Here is a 17099-nt window from a genome sequence, read left to right on the forward strand (position 1 = left end):
ATAAAAGTTTAGCCATTCTTTAAAAAAATGTTTTGTGTATTGTTATTGATTTGTACGAGAAACTCTTCTCTGTTGAAAATAGCGTTCGAAAGCATTTAGCATCTCGCTCCAATGAGAAGCTTAGGGAAACCAAATGATCGAAATTCTTTCCCGATACAAATATGTTAGCGCCGCCACGGAATAAGTTTGCCAATGATCACATCCATCCAGTGCGCAAGCGCTCTATCTAAATTTCCAATCGAATTCAAGACAGTGGGCTAGTGATGTGTGTCCTCGGTAGTATAGTGGTTAGTATCCCCGCCTGTCACGCGGGAGACCGGGGTTCGATTCCCCGCCGGGGAGGTATTTTTTTTTCATTTGGAAGTTTTTTATTCGAACTTTAATACTAAAGTGCATTATTCATTTTAATGAATACTACGATATTTACAACATCCAGCAAGAGGACAGTTGCTTAACTCTGAGAAAACAAACTCAAAGTTCGCCTTCCCGATAGTGCACTATCTACTGCAACACTGCCGCCTTATAAAGAAGGGGACCGGGTTTCGATGCATGTTGGAGGTATAATACACAGTGGTTCGGATTTCACTTTAAACTGTAGATCCAGTCGCTCTGAGCATAAATTGGACCTGAAATAAACTTCGACTTTTGAATGTGATAGCGCTTTCATTAGAAATTAATAAATAAACGAATCATAACATTACATACTGTATATCCCACAAAAGTTTCAATGTTCAAGTCCCGGCCTTGTTCTTTTTGGCTATCTCCAGGAGTCTACCCAGAATTTTCCACCTCGTAAGTTCGTGTTTGTGGAGTGTAAGGATAAATTAGGGACAAAATAATCATAAATTGCACCTCTTTGAAAGATTTTAGGGGGAGTTAAGGAAATTTGGAGGGATCTTACGGGGTGTGTTGATAAATCACTGGGTATCCTTTCTGACGAAGAGACACATATTTATAGCGAATAAAAGATCACGATTTCTGTAGAAAAGCTGGACACATTTCGGGATCAAAATGGTAAACATAACCTTGAATTTGATTTTAAAAACTTCACTAATTACACAAAATAAAGATTTTCCTTCCGATAGTACATTTATGTAGATATCAGAGCATTAAGTTTATACAGGATAATTCGGTCTTCAGAAAGTGTTGCGTCGATAAATAAACTCTAATTCTCGTGTTCAAGAGTTTATTTCGCATTATGCAGTTCGTTTCGTATGATTTCGTGACAAAATATGGTAGAAAAATCTACCTCACACCTTTCAAAAACGTGAAAAATGAACATCACAGTGTGTTTATTTCACATTTCGTGCTTCCGTCAAAAACGAAATATGCATGCCTCTAAGTATCGCATAATCATCACTCATGCTTATCGTCACGATCAACCCAAAGTGTCAGAAATGCGAAGTAAAATTACAAAAAAAAAAAAGCCAGAAAACTTGGGACTCGATGCCCTGACCAGGCGTCACCCAACGAAAGAAGCCCCTTGAAGAGCCTTTGGCTCCTCAAATCTGGGCACACTATCTCTGGAACAATCTTGCGTAGAGACTTCAAAGCTACGAACTTCAATCTAAACTGAGAGCGTTCCTGTTATGTGGACTTGCGTAAATTTCTTACGTCTTCTGCGATCAAGTGAAAGGAATGCGTCCGCCTACTCCACGCGTAGGATGCTGGTGGGAAAAAAAGTGAAAGCGGACTCTGACGTCATACGTTAATAGTCTCAGGCGTTGGATGGATTGAGTTCCGGGTGAGGGCACAGGTATTTCGAACCGAATAGATATATTTTCTGGTGTCAAATACATGGCATTTGGAGGTAGGTGGTTCTAAAAAGAGCTTCGGGGAGATACTTTTGAAAATATAATTCACTTATAAATTACTCGTTGCTAAGAGTAACCGTTAGTTCTAGAAAATATTACTTTTGAGGGTTTCAATGTCAAATCAGGCATGTATTGGCCCTTGGCCGTTTTTGGTGAGTTTTTGGGAACCCAAATACCCACCAGGGTTTTGGATAAAATTGAAATTTGTCATTTTTTTATGGATTTAAAGAATCGCTTATTGACAAAACACCGTGTTTTCAAATACGTATATCCCGGGAACTAATAAAGGTGGGAAAGTAAAACTTTGAGATGTTCCGGTAATTTCAAGATAAAGTGTCAGTACAGTCAGGTCCGTAGCCAGAATTACATTGTATTGGGGGAGGAGGGTCTCGTACCTTATCAGCAGCCGCCATCTAAAGGCTAAAAAGTGGAGGAGGGGTAGAAGCCCTGAAGATGAATTTCTCAATACATTTCAACTTATTATATAAGATGTTTCATCCTGCTAATGAGGTAAAATTATTTACCACGATACACTGTTATTTTAGATATTTGTAGGATTTCTGGGGAGCTTGAGCCCCTGAGGCTGAATGAGACCTTCAAGAATTGAAACAAGAAGCCGAGAACCTCTGCAGCAGCATACGTAAAAATCCAGTCCTTGAAAACACGTAGAACGCATTGAAAATTTATTGAAAATCGTCATGGACAATTTGCCGAGAAATACTTGTGCATCCCACTGTACAGGCATACCATGTTGACAATTTATAAACATTCAAGTGCAGCATGCTACGACTAAAGAGGTTCCGGGTTCGAATACAGGCCCAGGTCTCTTCATCAATTTCATCATATCATCAGTAGCAGAGAAGCGAAATAAAAATGAACCAAATCTATCAATCTTCTTAATTTTGTTGTTTCAGTTCTAAGGATTTTGTTGTGGAATTACCGTTCCTGAATAACGCGCAGTTTTCCTCGCCTACGAGGACTATAAGAACAAAATTAATGTACAAGACGTGCTTGTTTCAGGACTTGTTTGTTCTACTGCCGTTTTGCAGAGTTCTTTAATAGCCTAGGCCCTTCAGGGCTGTTGCGCAACGGATTATTATACAGGGTGTCATTTTAATGGCGCCCACGGACCACGGAAACGTATAGAGGACATCAAAACAAACAACTTTTCTCACTAACGTTTTTCTCGTTTGTGCGTTTCGGTGCTACAGTCGTTCGAAAAAGCCCGTTTTGCCGCCTGAATGCTGGCAACCACGCACAACATTTGATATCCCGTCGTGAAGCGTTGCGTTCCAGGGTTGTCAGGAACACACATATTCTGTGAAAAATGACATAGCTACAATCAGCCACATTATGTACCGTAAAACAAAACGAGAAAACACGTTCTGTAACCTAACAGGAAGTAAACAAACGATACGAAAAATGGTAGAAAGAAAATAGAATTCAAGTGGAAGTGGTCATATCGAATTTTGTATCAGCTTGCATGTCAAATATTTGCAAATCTAGTTACCAAGTTGGCATCTACAATTTAGTCTATCCACTTCGTCCTTCTGATAATAGTTGTCTGTGACACGCTGAACAGATGACAAAATAGAAATGAAAGAACTCAAAATTCCAAAGATAAGCAACACATAATATAATGTATATTCAGGGCATTATGAGGCAAGTGACAAAAATGGTTGAAAATACAGGGATATAAATAGTAGTAAAACAAATTCTCCGACGACTGTGTTTATCTACGCACCGGATACACATGTAATAGTTTGCAACTCTGAACCGAGCAGTATATTCGCTACTGATTAATCATTAGATTGTTACTGTGGTTGTACAGTGGGATCCATGAGTATTACCCTGCAAATTGTTCATCACCATGTTCATGCACTTTATTTGACCCAATAAGAGCTTCAAGAATTAAAATAAAACTCAAAGCATGCTGTTGACAACTTCTACACCAGCACACATTAAAAATCCTTCGCTTAGAAACACATTGCATGCAAGAGAAAAATTAATGAAAATAGTCATGGACAATTTGCACGCTAATACTCATGGATCCCACTGTACGTGTTTTAGCCGTAATGTAACAACGTGAACCTCAGATACGTCCGTTATCAGTACAAAGTACCGCAAGGCATCTGGACACAAACCTGTAGATATCAACCTTGCAACGAGATTTGCAAATATAATTGACATGTAGCTGGGCGTAAACAGCCAAATGTAAGTTGCAAGTACAATACAATTTATTGTTGATGATATTTGACATGTAGGCCGAGTTAAAATCCGATAATGACACTTCATTTTGAATACGTTTTTTACCATTTCTCATATCGTTGGTTTACTTCCCCCTTCTTCTGAGATGACTGCTGAACTTCTGGCAGGTAGGCTATGATGTTCGGTTTACTGGACGCGTTTCTCGCTTCGTTTTACAGCTAATAATATGGTTGGTAGTTTGTCATTTTTCACAAAATTTGTGTGATCCTTGCAACCCTACCGTGCGCTGTTTCGCCGCAGGAAATGACGTCACAGATACGATCAAATGTTGGGTTGGGTTGCCAGCATCCAGGCGGCAAAACGGTCTTTTTTGAACGGCTGTAGCGTCGAATTGACGCACCAACGTGAAAAATGTTACTGAGAAAAGTTGTTTGTTTTGATGTCCCCTACACGAATCTGTGGTCCGTGGGCGCCATTAAAATGACACCCTGTATATTAATACCCATGGCTTGTTACTGTGTTGTAGGGTATTGGTATGCTTATAAACCTGATAATTGAAGTATATGTTATTAATAAATGTATATTAACTGCCAGGAGGCCTCTGTGATTGGCACACTCAAGGTTACTTCTCCCCCTCCTCGAAGCCACTCTCCTATACGTCCCTTTCTCCTTTCCACATAGTTTCCATAAATCTATGGACATTGTTGTCCTCTCTCCCCAACAATTTGATGCTAAACTCGCCACTGCTGCGAACAACTGAAATGGCAAGGAGCCTTCGACGCTCTCCTCGAGGTCAGGTGTCACTAATGAAAAAAGTGACCGCAGATTATCTCCACCTTAACTTCACAAAGAGGTCTCTCATGGGTCTTCAAAATTTCATAGTGGCGGAGTGTTTCCATTTTTATCCATTTATCTTTCGTTCTGCAGAAAAAGGAGAGAGAAAGAGAGATAATTAAAGGATGAGAGAGAGAAATAAAACAAAATGAAACTTCCTATATCTCTCTATCGTTCTTTTCACCGAAGAGCTTGGGGGGGGGGGGGCTCTGGTCCCTCCTGCCTATCCACATAGCCCACATGGAGAAATTTCAGAACCATTTAGAGAAAAATAAGAATTAGACGCGGAAGAAAAAAGAAAGATTGATTGATTGATTGATTTAGTTTATTTTACTTCGCGTTTTGTGCCTCTTGGCTAATTTGATTTGCGAAGATGGGGATGAGTGATGAAATTGTTGAATGGACATTCACAAACAACCAAGCGGGACTCGAACCCGGAACCACTCGGCCACAGGTTCCGGCAGAGAAAAAGAGAAACAGAGCCAGTAAGATAATAGAGAAATAATGAAAGAGAGAGAGAGAGAGAGAAAGAAAACAGGCAGATAGAGGAAGGACGATAAAAATAAAGAGACAAGCCGAAATAATGAAAGACAGAGAAACAGAAAGAAACAGAAGAAGGAAAAAATAGAAGGAGATTAAGAAAGACATAATAAATAATGAAAGAGGTGGAGGAACAAGAAGGGAGAGAAAGAAACAGAAGAAAGGGGGAAACGGAAGAAGGAACGAAATTATCTGACAACAATGCTGTGTGTGTGTGTGTGTGTGTGTGTGTGTCACACATAGAGTGAACTCTGCTGAATGAACCTCTACTAATTCAAACAATTGGTTCTCTATTTACTGATTGAAATTTCCAGTGCAGCAAAAGCCATTTTAAACAGGAAAGAAACTGTAGTAAAACAGCAGACATATATATATATAAACATACCCGAAGTTCAGTAAAACCTCCATGTCGTACGAAGAACCACAAATAGTTATTCTTAGAGGCACATATTTTTGGTAAATAAAAAAGCAAAATTTCGGTACAAAAACGGAGTCAATTTCGGGTGCAAAAGCGGTAAATAAAATAAAATATCGGTGTTATAGCGGTGAAAAATTGGATGAAAAGTGATATATAAAAATACATTTTGGTTTTAAAATTGTGAATATAATCCTAAATTTGATTTAAAAACAACACTTATTCCACAGAATTAACATTTCACTTCTAACAGCACATTTATGTAGTTATCAGAGTATTAAGTTTATTTCTGTGCAAAGGAGTACATTTTCGCTTCTCCAACATTAACAGCAGAATTAATCAATTTTCCGGGAATTGCATAACTCTCAGGATAATTCAGACCTCAGAAGGTGTCGCGTCGGTGAATAAACCCCGAATTTCGTGTTTAAGAGTTAATTTCGCTTTTCGCAGTTCATTTCGCAAAACATGGTCACAAAATGCATCTCACACCTTTCAAAAACATGAAAAATTAACACTACAATGTGTTTTTTCAAATTTCGTTTTTTCGTCAAAAACAAAATATGCATGTCCCTAGTTATTCTACTATACAACCGCTGAAGTAGGGGAAGTAGGTAGAAACAACGCTATAGAGTTCATATCAGATAAAGTTTGCATACTTATTGATTTTCAATTGTTTGCTTTCATAATTTAATTAATGTAAACATCATTACAATGATGACAAAGTGACAAAGAATACTCAGAGACTAAAATAACACTTGTCTCTTCATATACATAATAGTTGCTGTGAAAAAGGAAGATAAAGTGTCGACAATTAGGCTAACATTGTCCAGACGGGCAATTGAAACTTCCCTTAACGGCACGAGGAAGGGTTTCCGCGAGGTTCTTCCCTCCGCGGCAGCGGCGGAGCACTGTTGCTAACTTAGCTATTTTGGAGCCAGGTCTAGCTCTTTCGTCGCCCCACCACCCTTACCTCCCCAGCTACTCTTTTTATAGCTCCGTGGCTGAGGTGAAGATGACATGATATTATTATCTGGGAATCCTTTATTTTCGATTTCATACGACCATCGGTGGATTATTGAGATGGGTGATGCTGCCAGATCTAGATGGTGAAAACTAAGAATAGTCGTCACTTTAGAGTTAACGCTAATGTATCCCGGGTTCAAATCCCGGCCTGGGCATGGGTGTTTGTGAGTGTTCATTCATCAATTTCATCATAACATCACTCATTTCCATCTTCGCAATTAGCCAAAAGTGGTACAAAAGTGAAGTAAAATAAAGCAAATCAATCCATCAAGTAACTTTAATAGCAGCGCCCATCGCCCCTTTGACACCTAAAACTACCCTAGGAGGCACTTTATCAAGCCTTTCTAAATCTCACTCCTTGAAAGTCAACTTTAGCTCAATTTAAAGTGAAATTTAGCTCTTTTAGGCACATCATATGTTTCACAACACTGCCAGGATGACCGCAGGTTGATTTGATTGGTTGATTTGTTGTTTTAAAGTCCACTTTATGCACAGTAAGGCTAATTGGGACTGGACCTACAGTTTAAAGTGGGATCCGAACCACTTGTGCCTCCACCGGGTATCGAACCCGGGACCCCTTGATTACAAGGCGACGACGCTACCACTGCGCCATCGGGGAGGCCCGCAGGAAGCAAGGAGAAATGCATTATGCTTATGGGAGCATTATCTCAGTTGTTCCCTCGGGAATATCAAACATCCACTGGCGTAGAAAACTACATGGACGGAAAAAGAACACGTTGAACAATATCTTGGTCGTAGGAAATGTCGAAACTCACATTTGATTAGCTGTAAGTTGAAATTGATTCCCCATAAGGAATATATGGGATTCTATAAATACATATTTATATTCATCATATTTTTCAAACATCGTGTCTAGAGTCGTTTTCACGTTCAGAAGAGACAACGGCGCTTATGGAGAAACCGCACAGTGTTGCCAATACAGCGCTAGCTCATGATGACCTTCCTTCACAATAAAGGTGTTACATATTTTGTATATATAATGATAATTTTATGTAATTATTAACATTAATATTATACTGTGAACGTTACAGTTACCCTTTTTACTATGATCCATTGCGATCACTACACACGCCAGTGTAATGCAAGAATATGACACTTCAGAAATCACTTAAAAAAGTAAAAATCACTGAGAGCTCACACAACTGAAAACAATTTTTCGGGAAAGGGAAAAAGTCTAAACAGACCAAAGTAGATCTTTCACTCAAGTAAGGGGACCTTGGCACATGGGTTAGATTCAAGTTGCAACCCAAACAAATGAGTTATGGCCCACGTGAACTGATAAGACGTGAATGACTCAAGCAAGGCATGTCATATTTCTATCTTGAAGCCCCATATTTTGTCACGTGTTGGAAAACCTTTCAAAGGTTAATATGGTGTCTATGAATTTATGTGTACGTTGGAAACTGAAAGGTTTTCTTCATTTCAGCATTAATGTCGACAGTAATGTAAACAAAAACAACGTGTATTTGCGACAGCACTAATGTTGCTCATAACAGCAGAATTGGAAATAATTGTCAATTATTAAATTTAAGTAATTGCAATTCTATTATAACAAACTGCATGAAGTTAATATTTTTACTGAATGGAAATAAAATAACTCGAAAACTTGGTGGTGATTAGCCGGAATGCTGCGGTGAGCCAGCTCAAGATGGCCAGACAACGTCTCCTTACTTCGCGCGCGGTTCGGGTTAAAAAGAAACTCCAAATGATTGGAAGTAATATTTCTGGGAACCTTTGAGTGGTTATAAAAAATAATTTCATTATTTTCTCCACAACTTTGTCGCTGGAAGTTTTTACTTGGAATTACAGAACAAAAAATGGCCAGCGACGACATTTTCTACTGCACGAATATAAAAAATCTCCACATACTTTATTTGAATATTTTTTAATGCAAATATGCTTTAAAGTATTGATAAATTCTGAGTACCACCGTCACCTATGACAATTAAAAAACAGTGTCAATTTTTTTCATAATGAAAGCTTCAATTTTACGGCATGTTTCAACGTTAGGAATGAAAACAATGTAAAAATTTTGTTTTCACAGAAAATTTGCGTTTTTAATTTATCTAAAATTATGTAAGCAAGTTACCAGTTTTTTGTGTTCACCATCGTATTCTATACAAAATTTCCTGCAAAACTGCAGGTACTGATTTTACTTAAGCTAAATTTGTAAATCCAGAAATTTGACAACAGCGCGCTCGTATTTCCCATAAGAAAAGCATTGCCCATAAGAGCCCATTGTGTCTTCTGAACGTGGAGAACAATTCACACTCTCTTGTAAAGCCGTAGGTGTTTTTAGTAGCAGTGCCCATTCCAACGACATAGAAGTAAATGCACAACTGGTGCGAAACTGCCACTCTTCTGCTTTAGGCACCTCCAAATAAATTAGTCTGTGCACGCCAGTGGCGTAGCGGCCGACCCCGCAACCCCTGCAACGCAAGGGACCCCGCTATGTTCTCTCTCTGTGCTTCTAAACAAGGTGATGGCGTTTCCACTGCGTCATCTGGGAGGCGCTCCTAAAATTTTATATAATCCCAGAAATTCAACAGACAGTGTCGTTAATATTTACAGAAATCTGGTTTCAGTAAAATACCATATGACGACGTCTGCGATAATAAGCAGTGGCGTATTGTCTCAGCCAGAGGGGCCTGGGTAACTTGACATATGGGTCTTCTCCGAAGTGCAGATTTGACGGTCCAAGTTCCTTTTGTTATATTGCGATTTCATCATGCTACGAATGCAATTTTTACATGGTTTGATTTCGATTTACTTCTGTTAACACATACTGCGGAGTTCTAGCGATTACTTAAGATATTGTTCAATGTGTGCTTTCGTAATTAGGTTAGGCAGGCCAGGTTTGGTTCTCTTAGCATTAAAATAAAGTTCCGATTTACTTCTACATTAATAGTCGCTTGTCAACGGATAATACCTTGTCCATGGGAAGTGCGCATGCTTGCGTAAGGTAATTTTTAAGGTTGTTTTCTTTTATTAAGATAAATAACTTGTTTTCGAGTTCAAACAGTGCTCATTACTTTAAGGAAGGTTCAAATTTCGTGCGAGAATGATTGCCAAAATTCTACTATAATTAGTCTTCCTGCTAGGAGAATTTGAAAAAAAAATCATAAAACAACCGGAAATGTTACCGATTTGACTTACATGCTCACAGATGGCAAACGATAGGAAAATTCTCTCATCTCATACCTTTATAGCTACGCAGCTTGTCGTAAATGTAGGCTAGTGTAGTACAGTTATGAATCCAAGATTCAGTTGCTTAACCAGCCGATACCTTATTGCTATACAATACCTAAACAAACAAACTTGATAAGTCATGATCTTTCACCAGTAATATTACTTTTATAGGTGATATTTGAAATGTAACTTCCCACCAAATATTTTCAAGGAGGTCCAAAGCCTCAATATGAAATTGAAATAAGATGTGAAATAAATTTCCCATTGTCTACACCTGTAACAGGTGTAAACTCTTTACTTCAAAGGGGCCAAAAAAATTCAAGTGGTGGAGCCTAGGGGCAATTATTCATTTGCCCTTAGGTTCAGTAGCCCATATTCCGCCACGCAGGGTATACAGTGTATACAGTGCTCGAAGTGAAAATTCCTAGCTGCGAATTTGCTTGTTCGAGTTAGGGGATGGAAGGAAGTATCCTTATTTGGATCAACTTGAAGACAATGCAGTAGATGCTTATGTAAATTATCCTAGCTGGGGGATAGCATTCCCTGCGTCCCTTACACACCCCCCCCCCACACACACACATACACTCTTCGAGCACTTATGACCTATTAACAAAATTATTCTTGGTTCATGAAAAGTCTTTAAGAAATATCAGTGGTCTATCGAAAAGAAATGGCATCGTTAAAATTATGAATAATAATATTGAGATCCACTAACACCAAAATTAAACACAGTACCCGTGCGGCAACATTCTATTTTTTTTGGGGGGGGGAGGGGGCAATCCTTCCAATCGGCAATTCATTGAGTGACAAATTTTTAGTGAAGGGCAGTGACCCAGGGACGCAGATAGTTTAACCTGTATAAACAGTAGCCAACCAGATTGATAGTGGTAACAGAGTTAAAAACAGAGTTATATGTTTTGAAATTTTACTAAGTCAAGTTCAATTGACAAAGTTAATAATTGTATTAACTCTTTTCAGTTTACGAAGTGTGCCACATCTACTCGTACAAAAAAGTTACACTTTCATTATTAAATTGTATATACTTCGACGACGACTTTAACCATGTCAGATTTTCTATACAGGGTGAACAGAAACTATAGGGACAAACTTCAGGACGTGATTCCTGACAGGTAAGGGAACAAAAAAAGTTCATATCAACATATGTCCGGAAATGGACGGTGAGTCTGCAATAAAGCAATTAGTACCGGAACACATTACATGGCATGACTTTCATCCATGTTACAACAGGTGCTCTAAGTGGCCTCCATGGGATGCAATGCAAGCGTCCACACGTCGCATCATGGATTGCCTTACTCGTTCGAATGTTCCAGCCTGTACCCGAATAGCGTCACAGGCTACACGGACAAGCTCTTCAAGGGTCTGCACATCAGGAACTGACTCAGTATACACAACACTTTTCAGATGCACCCACAAGGAAAAATCAAGGGGGTTTAAGTTCGGTGATCGAGCGGGCCATGCCACAGGGCCTCCTCGTCCGATCCATCTTCTGGGAAAGATGTTGTTGAGGTGTTGACAAACAATAATGCGAAAGTAGGCTGGAGCTCCATCGTACATCAGCCACATTACTTGTCGTATTGCCAGAGTAGTAGTCCCTCCATTCATCTTGGGGGTTAGGCGTAGAGCTGACAACTCTGCACTGTAAAAAAAAAAAAAAAAATGTCAAGAAACAGCAATATAAGACCATGGATGTTCCCAAGGTAAAATATTCCGGAGGTAAAATAGTCCCCCGTTCGGATCTCCGGGTGGGGACTACTTTGGGAGGTCCCTGGACTAAGGATAAGATCTACATTAGGAATAAGGATATTAAATTAGGCACCTGGAATGTTCTGAGCCTTTACCGGCCTGGGGCATTTCAGTGTACAGTTAATGAGATAGTTAAGTATAAATTAGATGTAGTAGCTGTCCAGGAAGTTAGGTGGCCAGGAGAAGGGAATTGTAAAACTAAAAATTATACTTTTTTCTATGGTGGTACTGAAAATCATAATTTTGGAACAGGCTTTTTTATAAATAATAGAATTATCTTATCTTAAAACAGTAGAATTTATTAATGATAGGATATCATATGCAGTTTTACAGGGTAGGTGGTGTAAAATTATTTTAATAAACATACATGCACCAACGGAAGATAAAGATGATAATACTAAAGATGATTTTTATACAGAGTTAGAACAGGTCTTTGATAAATTTTCTCAGTGTGATATGAAAATTCTGTTAGGTGACTGTAATGCACAGATTGGCAAATAAGAGACATTTAAACCCACGATTGGTAAAGAAAGTCTTCATGAATTAAGTAATGATAATGGTATAAGACTGATTACTTTTGCAACCTCAAAGAATTTAATTGTGAAAAGTACCACTTTTAAACATAAAGATATCCATAAATATACCTGGTCTTCTCCAGATGGTAAAACTCATAATCAGATAGATCATATTCTCATTGATAAGAGAAGGCATACTAGTATAATTGACGTTCGTACACATAGAGGTGCTGACTGTGCCAGTGACCATTATTTAGTAATTGCTAAATTAAGAGAAAGACTCTCAGTGATAAATCATAAGCAACAAAATCTAAAAGTTCTAAAATTTGATACAGGAAAGTTTACTGATGAAAGAATTAAGAAAGATTACCAAATTAAACTGTCAAATAGATTTGATATTTTGCAGGATTTAAATGATGATGAAAATATAAATGAGACAGACGTAAATAAGAATTGGGAGCACATACGTAATGCAATAGAATCAGCAGCTAAAGAAAGTATAGGATACCATAAACCGAGAAAAAGTAAGCCATGGTTTGATAATGAATATCATAATCTAATAGAAATAAGAAATCAGGCTAGACTTAGGTGGTTAAATAACTCTGATGATACAAATCTAAGCAATTATAATAGAATAAAGCGAGAAGTTAACTGCACGTTTAGAAGTAAAAAAAGAGATTACTTGAAAAGCAAAATTAACGAAATTGAAACAAACAGCAAAAATAAAAATATCAGAGATTTATATAAAGGTGTAAATGAGTTTAGAAAGGGGTGGCAACCTAAAGTAAACTTGATAAAAGATAAAGACGGTGATTTTATAGCTGACCCAAGCGATATTCTAAATAGATGGAAGAACTACTTTAATGACCTTTTAAATGTTCATGTAGGAGATAAATCAGAAGTAAATGAATTAGACACAGCAGAACCTTTAGTTCCAGAACCTAACTTGACTGAAGTTAAAGATGCTATTAAAAGGCTAAAGAATAACAAAGCACCGGCCATTGATTTAATACCAGCTGAGTTAATTAAATATGGTGGAAATTCGTTAATATGTCAAATTCATAAATTAATTTGTTTGATATGGAATAAAGAAGAAATCCCTCAACAGTGGAAAGCATCCATAATTGTTCCTGTGTTTAAAAAAGGTGATAAAATGAACTGCAATAATTACCGTGGAATTTCTCTACTCTCAACAACATATAAAATATTATCTAACATTATTTTAACAAGACTAACCCCATATGCTAATGAAATTATCGGTGATTATCAATTGTGGATTTAAACGTAACAGATCAACTACAGATCAAATTTTTCACATCAGACAGACACTTGAAAAAAAGTGGGAATATAATCAAAATGTCCATCAGCTATTCATTGATTTAAAAAAAGCATGTGATTCGGTCAAAAGAGATAAATTATATAATATATTAATATAGAGTTTGGAATACCTAAGAAGCTTGTTAGTATGATAAAAATAAGCACCAGTGAAACAGAAAGTAAAATTCGTGTGGGTATTAATATGTCTGACAAATTTACAATTCATGATGGGTTAAAACAAGGAGATGCCTTATCTCCATTGCTCTTTAATTTTGCCTTAGAATATGCTGTAAGGAAGGTAAAAGAAACTAAAGAAGGACTAAAATTAAATGGTGTGACTCAGTTGTTAGCATATGCAGATGATGTAGACTTACTGGGGGATGATGTGAATACAATTAAGAATAATGCTAAAATATTTTTCAAAACTGCTAAAGAGATAGGTTTGGAAGTTAACAAAGAGAAAACTAAATATATGCTTACAGGCCGAAACCAAGTGTTAGGTAATAATCAAAATCTAATTATTGATAACAACTAGTTTGAACCAGTTTCCGAATTCAAATACTTAGGAGTATTAACAAATGAAAATTATATTAAAGAGGAAATAAAAAATAGGCTTAATTCAGGAAATGCATGTTACTTCTCTCTTCATAAATTTTTGTCTTCTGGTTTAATATATAAAACACTAAAAGTTAAAATATACAAAACAGTAATTTTGCCTGTAGTATTATATGGATGTGAAACATGGTCCCTTACATTGAAAGAGGAACATAAATTGAGAGTATTTGAAACTAAGATCCTTAGGAAAATATTTGGACCTAAAAGGGATGAGGAGACAGGTGAGTGGAGAAGGTTACATAATTTAGAACTACATAATTTGCATTCATGTCCAGATATTATTAGAATAATTAAATCAAGAAGACTTAGGTGGGCAGTCCATGTGGCACGAATGGGAGAGGAAAGAGGAGTTTACAGGATTCTTGTTGGGAAACCTGATGGTAAGAGACCTGTAGGAAGACCAAGACGAAGATGGAGGGACAACGTTGAGATGGACCTAAGGGAAATCGGTAGGGATGGAAAAGAGTATATAGATCTTGCTCAAGATAGGGAAAGATGGAAGACCTGTGTTGCTGCAGCCATGCACCTTCGGGTTTAAGATGGGTAGAGAGTTAGTTATTTAGTTAGTTATTGCCAGAGGCACATTCTGAAGCAAATGAGGCAGAGTGTTCTGCAGGAAATGCAGATACGTCTGTCCGTATTGTGGAAGAACAAATGGTCAAAGCAGGTGGTCGCCAATAATCTCTGCCCATACATTGATGCTGAACCGTTGCTGATGAGATTTCCCGAGGATTGGCTGTAGCCCACAGATGACGATTGTGTAGGTTGACGATGCCATCTCTACCAAAGGTCGCTTCATCGTTGAAGAGGACTGACGACAGAAATCTCAATATGGTGGTGGCCTGTTGCAAAAACCAGCGACAAAACCGTTCCCTTGGAGGAAAATCCGCTGGATAATCCCTGCACACGTTGCAGGTGATAGGGATCGTAGTGGTTTTCGTATAGGATACACAACATCGTCGCTTGGCTTACATCATGCTGGCGGGCCTCTCGACCGTTTCCATCTGCTTGACCGTATACGAAGACCATCTCGTCTTGTTCCTGGTATGAATAAACGGACCATGGTGCTTCGACGTAGCTCCAATCACACAATCTCCAACACAAAAAAAGCACATTGTGAGTGTTGTTATGAGAGGTTGATGTTCTTCAGTGCAATCTACCTTGGCAAATATGCGTTTCCGGACATATGTTGATATGAACTTTTTTGTTCCTTTACCTGTCGGGAATCACCTCCTGAAGTTTGTCCCTATAGTTTCAGTTCAGCCTGTATATTCTAACTGACATGATTCAACGTGAACTGCAACTTTTAAGCTAACAGTCATCTGTAAGGTATATCAAGACTACATACAGTCAAAATTACAATGCGAATATCACAGTAATACAGATGCTTCAAAATCAAAGTCTGGAAAAACCGGAGCAGCATTTTACTGTGATAATTCTGCAGAATTCAAATTTTTCCTTTGCCATCGTATCTGTCCATTTACACTGCAGAAGCTTTCGCAATACGACAGGCATTGCTTTATGTACAAGAGAAGAAGTTGAATTCAGTTATAATTGCAACCGATTCAGTTTCTGTGCTAAATTCATTACAGTTTGCATCATGGTCGTGTCATACGGAATGGTACTACATTGTTAACATAATAATACTCACACTGAAATTAACGAGATTGGGATATGATATCAACTTTATTTGGACACCTGGACATTCTTTAGTAGAAGGGAACAATATAGCAGATACTTTGGCAAAATATGCAGCGAATCAAACAATCCAACGGCGCTTTCAATAAAGTTTCCGTCCGTAGTTTTGGAATCACACACTAAAAAAATACTATTTACTGACTGGCAAAGCTTGTGGACAAATACTGGCACTCAATGCGGTAAGGCGTACTATTCTATACAAGAAAGAATTCCAAAGGAATGTTGGTTTAAACGGATTCACCTCTCCCGGAGTTCCCTCACAACTGTAATGCGCTGCAGGTTAAATCACAATATCGCCGCAGCTCACCTTTACAAGAAGAATTCAGTGACTTCACCAGTTTGTTTGTTCAATGAATATACTGCAACTCCGAACCACATTATATTTCAATGAAAACTTTATGAAACTTGCAGAGAACCATTTTTACAGGAATTGTACAGGAGTGGACATCAAGCGCCACTGACTTTACCTTCATCCTCGGTAATCTATATTCTTACAAAATATCTTAATAAGTCGAATATAATTCTGTAAAAGTGTAATGAAATTTGGTAACAATTTGTTATGAAAGGAATAATTGTGAGTAAATATTATGTGCATACATGTATATAATACCAATTGATAAATTGTTAACTGGTGCATGGATTTTGTCCACAACCAATAAATATTTTATAAAACAAAAATATCTGTAAGGTACTGACCAGTGTCAAGTCTGTAACTGAATTAAAAACAGCCAGAAAGTGTGAGAGAAAGTTGTAGTTTCCAGAGTAGAAAAATGTGTTCGCAATCAGGACTCAACCCTTCCAGGAAATATATAGTGTTATTCGTATTCAGGTAGCAAGTGCTCGCAATTAGGACTGTTCGGAAATAGGTAAAGTAAAAGGTAAAGTGTTCCCCTGTGCATAGCACCACGCTATGAAGGCGTATAGGGGGTGTGGGGGTAACGCCCCACACTTTCTTGATCCGGTCGTGAGTGGGGGTGATGTGATCAGCATCACGCCCCTGACCGCCTTTACCCCCCAGGGTTTCCCCCAGGTACCCATGTTATTCGACGCTGGGTGGGCGTCGGGGCCGCTTCCACCGTTAGAAAAGTTCCCGGATTTGAACCGGCCGGGGATCGAACCCGGGACCTTTAGCATGGTAGTCAGACG

General features: G+C 38.1%; 1 non-coding gene across 1 annotated transcript; it reads left to right on the forward strand.

Moving 5' to 3' along the window:
* The first annotated feature begins 270 nt into the window (after positions 1-270).
* Positions 271-342, forward strand: TRNAD-GUC (transfer RNA aspartic acid (anticodon GUC)). The gene has a single exon. It is a non-coding gene; the product is annotated as a tRNA-Asp (tRNA).
* The last annotated feature ends 16757 nt before the right edge of the window (positions 343-17099 follow it).

The sequence above is a fragment of the Lepisma saccharinum genome, chromosome 3, assembly GCF_977018435.1.
Source record: "Lepisma saccharinum chromosome 3, izLepSacc3.1, whole genome shotgun sequence".
Classification (NCBI taxonomy): domain Eukaryota; kingdom Metazoa; phylum Arthropoda; class Insecta; order Zygentoma; family Lepismatidae; genus Lepisma; species Lepisma saccharinum.